Below are 13,575 nucleotides of genomic sequence, written 5' to 3'. Positions count from 1 at the left end.
CTCCAGCTATGTCACATGTTCTGCCTCCTCCAGCTTTTTTGAACATTTTCTAATCTTACAGCACATGAACTCTAATGCTTTCAGTGACTTATTTTCTTCAGGAGGCAGAAAGATCATCACTATCATATTTTGGGTGCTTACGATGATTTAGGGGCTCATTACGCTCAGACATAACCTAGGTTTTGCAGGCAGAGAAGCAGGTGCTCGATGCTTAAAGCAGCAAGTGACGTCAGTACAACACCCTTCGAGCATCTTGTGTCAAAACAGTAATTCTTCCTGCTGTCGCTCTGAAGGTCAAAAGCTTCCTCACAGTTGAATTCACTGAACAAGCAAAGCTGGGCATGCTACTTTATCCTACAGCCTGCTGACAATTCTGAATACCAGAGTCAAATTGCCATTTGTGGAAGACAAAAAAGTAAGGCAAAACAAAAACAAAACCTTCGTGGCTTTGTCAATCTGTTCCACAATGTAGCAGGAGCAATTGCAATACAACTGTCATTGTGATTTCCCCCCCTCCCTAAATGAAATTCAAAACACTTTTTGAAGAGAAGGAGGAATAAATTAGTATTATAGCTTATGTTTCTCCCTTCCTCCCATATCTGGAAATTTAAGTGCATACGCAAAAAGGCTGTAGCTACTGGCACACTCGCTAGAGAGCAACAAATAAAATACCAGCAGTATACAGAATTCTTACATCTTTGTATCATATTAAAAAGGCTTATGCTTTCTCTTTAATTCCAGCTGCATTTAAAAAGCAAACTTTGACAAATATCAGGAAATTTTTCTTGATGAAATGGATTTGAGTTCTGCAAACCGCAATAATGTGGACAAAATGCTATACAATGTACTAAATACAACAATCCTATACAGAGGATGTAGGCAAAGACAAAGCATGCCTAACCTACCGTGTCCTTCCACTTTTTAATACCTGTCTTAAATTTGAACTTCCTACATGGCAAAACAAAAAAGACGGGGTTTTATTCAATATTAACCAACTCTAGCCAGACAGCAACTCACTGTGATGCACACATGGCTTTTAATTACAAAGCTGTCTGTAGGCCCAAAGATGAGATAGCCAAGAGTGCTTTTTATTTCATAAAGGAGAAAACCTCTTCAAGAACATCTCAGAAGTAGTTCCAAATCCACAGCAGCCAGCAATTAATTCAGCCATACCAAGCTTGTCTGCCTGTGTTGTTACGCTAGAATAGAACCTCACTTCATCTTCCTAACACCTTGTCCTTAAAAAAAAAAAAATAAATAAAGGCTTAGGACAGCAAGGGACAGGGCTTAGTGTTCAGTGTAGACTAAAAGCAACGTATTAACTCTGCATTGGCAAACGTTTGGGATTTCCAGTAAGTTACCTGAAGTTTCTAAGAAACCAAAAAACATGCTGGTCTTTCCTTTAATGCTGTTGTATCGCACACAGGATTTTAAAAGTTCCTTCAGCAGATGTATTACCTCTACCAAAGCTAACCTCGTGCCAGATTCTGCCTTTACAGATAGAAGCCATCTTCTGTCTTGTTTTTCTTCATGGAAACCCATGTATATTCACCCCCATAAAGTTAACAGAGAACCATTTACAAGAGAATCCCTGAACAAGTAAAACAAGAGGTTCAAGCAGAGAAGCAGCAATTTTTTGAACCAGATAATCCAGGTTACCAAAACCGAGTGCAATCTTTGAAGAAAGCATAACAGGAGACACAAGGGATAGTTGCAGCCATCAGTGCGAGACCTACAGCGGAAGGCATTGAGCCTCGGGCATCGGAGGGGTTTGGTATGAATGAGAACCTCTGGATCCAGATCCACCAGAGAGATGTTTTCTCTCCCTTTACAGGCTCCTTCACAAAGGATGGATCAAAGCATTATCAAAATAACCACAAAAACACTGATGAAAATGAGCAAGAGCTGCACATTGTAATAACAGCCGAACTCATAAAAACCGCAGGAGTTGCCATGAATGTCTACCAGCCTATTCCCAAGGCAATTTCAACTCCATCCCCTTAAGCAGTTGTTTAACCTCAGAACAAACAAAAACCCAAAAAGCAACCTACATACAAGTAAGATTACACAAGCAGGTACGGGAATGGCAAACTGCAAGTTGAACTTGCAGTTAACTGGAAGCAATGCAGGTTTATTTTAAAATATCACAAGCAATCATGTTATTTGCCTATAATAATTTTGTTTGTTCGTGAAAAAACATAGCCTTGAACTAAAGGCTAAATAACTTAAAGCTAAAAGCAGCTTTAGAAGCACCTTGATTCAGCAGTTTCAGTAACATCCTGGAAAAGTGAGTCACAAATATAATAACCTAATGGGCGGGGTAACACTTGATTTTGCAGAGTGATCCTCTAAGGGATATCAATGCAAAAAGAAACACTTTGGGCTTAGTAACAGCATTGTTAAGTTACGCGTTTCTAAGGAAGTATATGCATAAAAGGAGTCTAGGTGGGGTATCATAAAAGTAAAAAAGTAAAAAAGAAAAACAAGTGTTATCAGCAGGTAAGAAGAAGTTAACAGAAGACATAACAGTAAGTTACAGTATAAATTAACAATTCAATTGGAGCTGAGACAGAGCTAACTTTGAAAGTCAAAAGTTAACATACAGTGCGTGATCGAATTTGATGTTAGAACTAGCATTTAAGAGTTGGGGGGGGGGGGATAAATAGAAATCTATGCCTAAGTGCAACAACTGCTAATTTAAGAGTGGAACCAATGGATAACAATCATGTCTGGAGCTCTGGTGACAGTTGTTTAGCATAGTAACTTGGATGCGTAAGAAAGCAGAAATGCAATAAATGGAAATAACGCAACTAAAGTAAGGCAAGCAAGGAAAACGTTCTAGCTTGGGTAACTAAAACAGCCATCAGTAACAGTCCTGGCTAATTTTGTCTTCCATAGATAGCACAGAAGAGAAAGTAAACCACTTCAACCATATGAGTATTGTTAACTATACATTGCTTAGTTCTGCTTTTGCTGGTTTTGGTTTCATTAAATGTGCACATACAAAAAGGGAAAGACATAATTCCTTCCAGATTAATTGCCATAGCTGAAGCTTGAAGTTAAAAAACAAGAGGAAAATATGAGCAAATAAAGGTAATAGAGAAAAATGGATCTGATAAAAGTTGGCTTTATTGCCAAGAGAAACAAGTTTATCTTGTTGGGGACAGATGTGTTTCCTATGATTAATAGCAATGAGTGGAAAAAAGTGAGCGTGTCTGTTTCCACCATTTTGAGGATTATTAGAAATGATTACAAAGAATCAGCAACATGGTTTGAGTCTTAAGATGCAGAGAATAATGCTGCGTTATAAAGAGAAGTTTTCTTTTTCAAAAGATGTACTACTAACAGTGGACTAAAAATTATACCACCAGAATTGACCAGAATACTCTGACTCCACATGGATTAAAATTAATGTAACCAAGAACGGATAAAGGAGAAATATCAAATCTTGGAACTTCTCAAACCAATCTTTAACTAAACTCTGATGATTAGATGTGAAAGGAAGCAATAAAACACTTAGCTTTTCTAAAGTAGAGGTGCTAGAACTGGAAAATATTACTGGCAGTAATATAAATTGCACCCAAATGCAAGTGGTAGCAAAAAGGAATACTCATAGAATATTAAACACTATAAGTAGTGGTTTATTGACACAAGAATATAAACAATCTGAACAGTCATTGGCGGGGAGGGCAGGGCAGAGAGAAAAAAACAAAAAAACACCCGCAAAACAGTGTCTAGATTGGTGTAAATTCCAGGCATGGAACAGAATACAACCATGTCATTAGGAGAAATAAAACCCAGGATATTTTATGTCAAAAATAAAGACAACTGCCAAATAATAGATGCACAAACCCCACTAGCATTACCAAAAATAATCCATCAGTCACTTTGATACCTAAAGTGAGAGCTTGATGCATCACTAATGGTGTATTAATAGAGCTAAAAACGTGTTATGAAAAATGGAGTTATAACAAATTCATCTGTCCTGCGTGAATACAGCCTGAAGCATGCTGTACTTCAATGCAGTGACAACTCCCTGCATGCAAGTACCAATTAGCAGTTAATGTTTCTCTCACCTATGACACTGGAAACAGCTGCATGCATGTTCTTTCCCAGTATCCAGCCTGGTGGGGGATCACGTCAGAAAACTGAACCCCACATGGAAAAAACAGTAACGTCCTTCCTGTACATATCAAGGACGAAACATATACAGTGTCCACCCATATCATGCATTAGCTAATCGGAATTATGTAACGTGGAAGAGTGCTACGCTGGGATTAGCATGGCTGGAACAAACTTAGCGGTGAATCACAATAAATAGAACAAGCAGCTAAAGTACAAGGAAACACCAAGTCAGAAAACTCCGTATTATGTTAGAGAACCAACAGCTATTACAATTAAGTGATGTAGAAACCCTGACTATTCACCACTGGTGTATTGTTCTTAAAGGATGCTCACAGCTGTATTACAATTAGGTCTTTAACACCCCACGGGTTTTTCTGTATTTCAAATTGCATTGTTAATGATAACACCTGAATACACCAATACACTGCACACAGGTTTTCACATCTTAGCACTACGATTAACAATACTGACGATAGCACACCAATTGAAAAAGCATTCTGAAGCCCAGATGACCAATATATTGGAAAGAATCAATATCCATACTAATGTGGTACATTCCAATATGGGTATTGTCCAAACCCAGAGAGAAATGGAAGGACTTGTAACAAAGATATTAATGTTGATATGAATGAAGTAAGAATGTGTGTGTAAACTTGTGTTTAAGCACCAGAACAGAGGACTCATTAGCAGAAGGTCCTGTGCTCTGACAACGGGAGGATGACAACAAGGTTGCTGCATTTCATGTACACAGCTCCTGTTTCTGTTAGCCCAACAGGACAGCAGACTACAGCAAAGCACCATCCCAGGACTTGATAGCTAGCACGCATAGGCCGTCGTGTTACAGGCAAGCTAGACCACTTGGGGAAAAAAACCAAAAAGAGTTGGTGCTTGTGAGTGCAACAGTGAAGGTGGGTAAACATCAACTTACTCTGACATTTTGTAAATCATTACCACCTTCCCCTTCCACGTAGTCTTTGTTATGCTGACTTCCTACATAAGCAAATCCCTTTATCTGGATAGCTTGGGTTAAATCTTGCAGTAGTACAGTACTTCTAGCTATAATTCCTCAGTTTTTCCTCTTATCTGAAAAGGAATACATATACTGAATAATTAAAGAGCAGTAACGCTTATAAGATACCTTTTTAAAGGGCTACTGAAAACCTTTTAAAACTGAATTTGGAGATTACTTTGTCTATAAAGAAATCCTCTAAGAAGCAGTGAAACATAGAAGCAGTATATAGTAGTTTGAATGTATGAGAAAAGAGTGTGTGCATGCTTGCACCCCTATCAAACAGGTTTTCGTGTTATCAATACCATTATATCTACTTTACTATTATTATATCTACTATTTGGAAATTAACAAAGATTTTTGAATAACAAATTAACACAGATTCTAAGGACACAGAGAACTATCACCTCACCTAGAGAGAACCCCAAATATTTCTAACTTTACTCAGGTTTACTATTAATTCTAAAGGAAAACAAGACTACAGTTTTACCTGAGACCAAAGATAATCGCTTTACCTGTTAAAAGTTCCAGGGAAGGTACACAAGCCCTCTATCTCGTTTTGAAGATGGGCTTTGACAATAAAATTATACAGAACACATTTTGTAAACACCAGTTCTCACTAAAAGAAGTCAAATCCAGGTTAGGGACTGATTTAAAAGGAAAAGTAAAATCCTAATTGTTTAGCAGTTAAACAAAAGGCAACTTTGAACATACCCAGCAGTAAGCCATGTGCTGTATCTCCAGGAGACTGCCTTCTAGACACTTCTGCTGAAGGCAACACTCCTTCCTCCAGCGTAGGGAACTCCGTCAGGTCATTTCTATCACAAGTCAGGCCAAGCTTTGTCTCTGAGGCAGCAGTTAAATGGCTGGCATCCACTTCTGCTGGAAGCTGATACCATGACTCAATTCCCTAAGAACAGGTGGGGAGAAAAAAGTGCTCAAGCATCAAGGAAGTTTTATAAGGCATATTTCCAAAGGAAATAGACCAAGTTGTGAAACAATGGAATTATTGCTTCTAAATTGTATTTCCTACACAAATACTCAGTTTTTAATGTAAAAGAATTATGATGTGCTATGAACTGCAGAAGTCCACAGTCAGTTCTCACTACTTCCTAAGTTGTCATCGCTAACTATCTGATCACCAGCCTTCCACCACTTGTCTGAAACGGAGCTCCATCTCCAAATCCTGCCACTGCAGAAGACTTTTTCCAAACCAGAATGAAATCTCTCACTTAGAAATAAAAATCTTAGTAAGGACAAATGCTTCAGTAGGATGTTGGGCCAATACAGTTCCTGACACTGCGTAGTAAAGATGGTTTGCATTGTACAATTGGGGAGTAACAAGCAGAATAGTTTCTGATTTGCCTTTAAAGAAAGTTTCTAGTTACAGAAATTCTGAGTTCACACAAATAATGCCTGCGAATCCTAGCCAATTCTTTGGTATATTTTAAGAAAAAGACTTTCAGTTCATGTTCAAATGGAAAGGAGCATCTTTAGTTCAAGTAATTCATTAAAGAATTTGCATTGGGATTACTGGGGAAGCAATTAAACAGATAAATTTTAATTATAGAAAAGGCACAGACCAGTCTTCAGTGCAGAGAATTAGGAATATCAATCATTTATAAGGCAAACCGTATCATCAGCGTATATAACTTATAATTACATATGTTAATATAAGCAAGAAAGTGTCCCAGTGAATTGGTAGAAGTACAGTACTATCCCTACTTAATAGCTGCAAGTTCTTCTACCTTTTGAAACACTACTAAGGTATTAAAAGCTACTTTTCACATCAGAATTTTGCTATATGAGCTATAATTTTTGCACAAGATTCTTATAATCATTTGGAAATAAAATTTGTGATCAACTCAGTCTTTTCAAAACACCTGCGATCTTATGCAATTCTCAGAGTAATTAAATATTTGGCAGATAGAACTATTACGACTGTATCACGATGTGAGTACAGTTTTCCTTAATCACATATGGAACACGTCATTAGAACTCAGGTCTAAAAGTAGTCAGATTCCACATGAACTGAAGCACGGCTCTGTGCTAACATGTAAATCAGCTATTTTGAGGTAGACAGATCTGACAATTTAAGAGGCAGTAGCAGGACCAGGATTATAGCAAATTACAAACTGAATACAGATCAAAGATACTGTTGCAAAGAAGAAAACATTACACTGGAAAATATACTAGGTTTATAACCAGAAAACAGAAAGGGAAGGGAAGGGGAAGATTTTTTAAAATTAAAAAAAAAAAAAAAAAAAAAAAAAATCACTGAACTACTGGGGATTCAGTTTTGAATGATATGTCAAAAAGTTTTGTAGCACTTGGATCAAGACTAGACTAGATGACTTGTCAGAGTTCACAGCAGTCCTCTTCTTCTGCAGTTGCAAGATACAGAAACACAGACCTTTACAGGGCGAGTACAGTGAAGGTCTAAATTATACAGATAAAGCACTTCATATTATTTTCAATCATATAATTAACCTTCAACCACAACCAAAACAAAGCACAGTACAAATACCGAATCAATGGCAGTTTTCTGACATATTACTTCTCCTAGGGAGATCCCACTGGTAACTGATGCCTGGGTTTCGCTACTGCTGCGGCTTATGGATTCCTCCTTCCAGCCACGACGTGGTGGAGTTGTTGCAATAGGCTAAAAGAAATAATACGTGTTTTTAAAACAGAAAATAATTTCTTGGTATTTCAACATATGTATATATTTAAGTAACAGACAATGAAATATATAAAATACTCAAGCCATCCCCAACACCGAAAGTTAGGCGACTACCTCAATGTACTTAGGCAGTGACCTAAATTCCATCCAGAGTCCCAAAACTTAACTAAAAGGGGCAGGTTCATTTGCCACTTTAGATCCCAAAAAGCATGATTTTCTGCACATTAGCAGAAATTTCCGAGGGCCACAAATTTATTTCTCATTTCCAACCCATGTACACGCAGCTCTGAGTAAATCACAAAATACCAAGAAGACTCATCACCTTGATCAAAGTCAGGTTCTGGCATTTGTCCTGTCTGGTTTATTAACAGTGGTTGTTGGGTTTTTTAATAGCAATTGTTTTATTTATTTTTTATATCTATTTATTATTTTATTAAAACCAGAAGGTTTTTACTTGTACCAATGTTGTAAACTAAATTTTAAAAGCCATCTTATGTATATATCTTAAAGCAAGTCCAGGTTGATTTCTATATTATAATTTAGCAATACCTGACATACTTTGAGGGCATGAATTGAAGTCAAATTGGACTTCTGCCTAGAAAAGCAGCTGTAACATTTTTTCCCCCACGAGGTAACAGAGAAAGCTGTTCTGCAGTCAGAATGAAATTTCTCTCCTATAATATCCCATGCCTGAGGTCACAGTGACTGTAATAGCTTTCCCCAGACAACACAGACAGCCAGGTTCAAACACAATGGTATATAATTGTGAAAATAGACATTTCTGGAACACCAAGATTCAGCCCAAACAAAAATGTTCCAGGAAAGTAGTTATCGGCTTAAAAAAACCTGGAGACTACCAGGTAATATTATTAATGCAGCAATTTAACACGAAGCCTCAACCAGAAGAAGGACTTGTAGCTCCCCCACCTCTTTAATTGCCCTCCCTGCCCTTATACTCTTCCTCATGTCAACTCTAGTTCCAATTTAACTCACTAGCAATATTTCTTTAAAAAGCGAAGCTACCCTCGGAGCTATCTTTTAGTGACCAAGCCAGCAAATGGCGGGATCTGAAGAACACTGCTGTGAGTGCAAGCAGGGGCAGGATGAAGCTCCCCGCCACCTACTCCTGTACCGTGAATTATGTATCTACTGTCTGGTGGTATCTGGCTGCCATGAGAATTACAGCGACCCATAATGTGGGCAAACAACGTGCGAAGGGCAGGAGTAAAAAGGTCACAGACTGAGAAAAGGAGAAAGTCAGTGAGAAAGAAGCAAATGATTTCCCAGAAGCCTGCCTTCTACATGAATAATTATAATAATGTTGGATATGTGCCTTCCGTTATGAAATCCTCCAGTGACAATTGTCTTTTTTCTTTTTTTTTTTTAAATAGATTTTCTGAGAAATTGGTCTAATATTCATTTGGAAATTTCCATTCAGTAGTACAGATCTACCTTGATACCATTCGCAACCTTTATCAGCAAAAAAGCAAGCCATGAGAGTTTTCACAGAGACACGAATTCTAAGAGGAGAGATCAGACACAAGCTAGAGAAAAGTCCAGAACACAGACCTGTTCCAATGTAAAAGAAACACGTAAAATTCAGCATTTGAGATTGTTTTCTTTCAATGTGAATACTGCCTACTAGATAAGCTAAATTGACACCTGAATTCTGTTTCATTCTTCTTATGCACTAAAAAGCTGGAACGGTTGTGAATAAAAGCTAAAGATTTTTTTTTAATTTATTACAAGGCTGCTAGTCCATCTTGGAACTTAAGAAAGGCGAGTCCACTCTTGACTATTTATGGCACCTCAGTTGAATGTGGTTCTTATACAAAACATAACATCTTCAACCCATCTACAAAAACATAAGTTACAGCCATCACAAATGAATATTTAGCCACCTCTTATGTTCCTAAAAAGCCACTAATTCTGCCATGGAGACAGTGGATTTACAAATTACAGAGATAAGCTGAAGAAGACCCCTTCAATTTTGACTCACCTGTTCAAGAGACACCTGAAATAATCACCATCCAGTGGCTCAGCTGCCACCTACAGAGAGAGAGTTTGGGTCTTCCCTCTAATTCCCGATTACCAGGCATCCATGCTTCCAGGGAATAGCTTGTTTTCACCCTTATTAAGTCTGAGAACATGCAGAGCTGAAGACAGCCTGAACTCCTCTTGCCTTTAAAGAGCATTTGGTCAGGGGACTGCCAAGACCCGCTGGCAGAGCACCACATGGACTCCAGTTAGCTTCAGCCCCAATTCTGCCCGTGAACAACAGGTAACCCTTAAACTCCTCCTCCCTAGAAACTGCAGCCCACCTCACTTGTAAGATGGGATTCCAACTGAAGATTTTTCCTTTTACCCCTTAAACGCCCAGTTTTTCCTTTAAAATAAGCCACTTGCTCGAATGTCCGACTGCAAACTAAAGAACATCCTTGGGGCAACACCTCTGCATTTTTCAGGCACAGTTACAAAAACCTCAACTCTACATAGTAATCTCACAAATTTTAGCTTTTGGAAGGACAACAGTTTCTAGAATTTCAGTACCATATGCCATCTTAAATCCTTCCAAAAAATAGCATCACTGAAATAAAAACATGACGTAGCTTTCTATACAGGTCAACACTGTAAAGTAAATTACTTGGAATGGCAAGAATATTTTTGTCCAAGTTTAAAAAAGCGATAGCATGCAAAAGGAAGATGTTTATTACTGATTGTTTGTAAATCACACCTATGAAACCAGGACTCAGCCAGGCAGAAGCTACTCTTCCAAATTAATTCCCTGCACAAAATAAGTCTGTTTGGGCTTTGTATCAGTACTAAAGATAATAATTGTAGCCTGTATGCATATATTCAATCCCTATTGCATTCCCCTAGTTCCTTTTGTTCATACTAATCAAGTCATTAAAAGCAGCAGCACTGAAGTGTATGTGACAATAGCTCTGAAGGCAAAGCATTCCAGTAGCTCTTTGGTAATTTAATTAAGGCCTATTATTGAAAATTTGGTTTTACAATATGCATCTTCAGAAAGGGCAATTTTATTAATCCAACTGGAAATTAATAGCATTAGGTACTGGAAATTAGTAGCGTTAGGTAAGGGACCCATACTGCGATTAGAAAACTAATTCCAAAAAAAAAAGGTACTGATTTTATTTAGATATGCTGAGCATAGCTAATTAAATGGTTGTTCTAGAGGATATTAGAACAGATGAGTCATGACAGCATTCAAGATGCACACAATGAACAAAAGACTAAACAACTGAACTATGCAGGTTATTCTTCATTCTGCCCTTTAAAATGATCTTCTTTAGCCTATGGTGAGCAATTCCTCTCAAAATCATTTAATTACTCATATACCTGTCAGCCACTAAAATTAAAATCCTTTTTCTATGCTGCAGCAGTTGCATTGTAGACTTCCCTCGCTCTACCCACAAGCATGCCAGAGGACCCACTCCACATGAAGAGAATTCTTCAGTTCCCAAAGCCTACTGATAAACTTGCTTTCAGGGGGAAAAAAAAAAGTTGACTGGCAACCTAAAGAAAATATGACCAAGATAATAATTTCATTAAACCTTATAGCTGAACTTTGAATTTGAGCCTTTTTCCATACAGTTTCAATGGACCTGAAGTGACACATTCTTTGTCACAACACTCAAGAAAAATAACGTGAAAAACGTCATCTGAACAGGTTTCTTCTACCTGTAGCTTCATATCTTAATCTTTTACCAAAATATTTTATTATAGAATGAAAAAAAAAAAAGCACAATTCACTATCAACTGAAGTCAGCAAGAATCTTCCTTGGAAAAAGAATTTAACTTGAACAAGTCTTGGGCAACTGGGGATAAAATGAGAGTGTAGAAGGATAAAGTACAACTGAGCTTCCACTTTGTGGAAATTTCTTTCCCAGAAGTACTTCCTCCTCCCAAATGCTCCCTTAGCACTTACAGCTTTCAAAACCCATTCATGTCACATTAGAACTTGGAACAGGTTTGACCAGTCTTATTGTGGGAAAACAGAGCCAGAGGTGTATCATATGAAGATCTCTCAAGAAGAAATTGCTGGAGAAATGCTAATGAGTTATGATGCGATTACTACAAATAGCAATATTCTAGAAGATTCAGAGTACAATTATATCCAGCGCTACCAAAGTCTCAAATACTCAGTCACCTAGAAGAGCAGGAAGGAATCAAAGTAGTATTAGTATTGCTAAGAGTACTGACATAGCGCCTTCCATGCAAAGACCCAAAAATGTTTCATGAACACTGATTCACAGCACTACTTTAGAATTTACACGATAAATATTTATCCTCCTTTTACTAGGCACAGAGAACTTAGTGTACAACAATATGGCAAATCAGCAGCAGAGCTGATTCCCCGAGTAGTCTGATCTGACCATAATGCTGCAAACATCTCTTATTTGATGCTCTAGAATTTCAACTGTCTTTGCCTGTAGATTATGAGAGAATGTCAAAAAGAACACCTACAGCACCACAAGCCAAGGAGATTAGAGCATGAATGAGAACGTAAAATAAGATATGAAATAAATGTTTGTATCACAATTAGATAATATGATACCCTTTACCTGTTTTAATATTCCATGTAAGTAGCCGCTGCCATTGTCACAGTGATGCTATAGCACCATGAACACGAGAAGTGGTCTGCACAGTGGCAGACTGTAGAAGAAAGTGGCAGAACCGTAGAGAAAAGATATTTACAGAGCCAATTCCTGTTAAAACATAATTCAAATGATTTTGCAGCATGCACCTCCCTGATCTAAAAAAGAAACATACTTCTTTTTTGTTTAAGCAAGCAGAAAAAATACGATGACAGAAAAGCAAGAAACACTCATTGTTAGTCTCCCAACTCCATCCAGGTTTACCAGTTCTGATTTCTAGCTCGCTGTTTGTCAACATTTCTTATCAAAATGCCCATAAACTATTGATCTGTCTGCAAAGCTATTGGGAGGTGGGAGGGGAGAAGGATTTGAAGGGGGGTGAAGGGAGATGAAGCAGGAGCCCTGAGAAAGGAATATACTGATAATTAGTCAGGAATTCTCCACTGAAACATGCTCCTCGGAAAACATCAGTAGCATTCAACCCAAGAAATCACATGTGGAAGAAAAAATTACCATCAATGACTGATTCTCCCAGGAAGGCAACCATCCTGAAAAACCAGCCACTAATGAGCCAAAAGCTCTACAAATCAAGAAGCAATCCTACCGCTCCAGCTTCAGAGCAGCCCACCTAGCAAATGCTCAGTGAAACCAATATTTACCCGTTCCAATACCGCTATTTAAATCATTCAACTCTTGCACATCATCACAAGAACCATGTCTGTGGTTCTCACAAACTGTATTAGCTATACCAAATACATTTCATAAAATCTTCCCAGAAAAACCTAAGACTTCTTTGGAGGTTGCTCTTTCAAAATTTCCTTCAGAGAAAACAAAATAATGCAGGTTTTGCACAACTGTATATATCCAAATTTTATGCTCTGAAATCAAAGAGAATCAAAAGCCAATCATGCTTGAGATACTGAAGTAATAGGAGGACCTTAAGGAAAGATGATCGCTTCCTGAAGTCAAACACTTCCCACTGTCCTGGTTTCAGCTGGGGTAGAGTTAATTTCCTTCCTAGTAGCTGGTACAGTGCCGTGTTTTGGATTTAGGATGAGAACAAAGTTGATAACACACCGATGTTTTAGTTGTTGCTGAGCAGTGCTTACACTAGTCAAGGCCTTTTCAGCTTCCCATGC

The 13,575-nt window shown here is 37.9% G+C and overlaps 1 protein-coding gene across 1 annotated transcript in view; it reads right to left on the bottom strand.

The window, feature by feature from the left end:
- The window catches only part of ALMS1 (ALMS1, centrosome and basal body associated protein), a 75,949-nt gene that overhangs the window by 53,536 nt on the left and 8,838 nt on the right, over positions 1-13,575 (bottom strand). Inside the window, exons 2-3 of the mRNA XM_009290678.2 lie at positions 7,662-7,796; positions 5,849-6,044 (exon numbers count right to left, since the gene is read on the bottom strand). The gene's annotated coding sequence lies outside the window, so the exon portion shown is untranslated. The remainder of the gene's footprint in view (positions 1-5,848; positions 6,045-7,661; positions 7,797-13,575) is intronic.

The sequence above is a fragment of the Aptenodytes forsteri genome, unplaced genomic scaffold (assembly GCF_000699145.1).
Source record: "Aptenodytes forsteri isolate BGI_AS27 unplaced genomic scaffold, ASM69914v1 Scaffold236, whole genome shotgun sequence".
Classification (NCBI taxonomy): domain Eukaryota; kingdom Metazoa; phylum Chordata; class Aves; order Sphenisciformes; family Spheniscidae; genus Aptenodytes; species Aptenodytes forsteri.
The sequence above is the reverse complement of the archived record's forward strand: the minus strand, read 5'-3'. Positions and strand labels throughout refer to the sequence as shown.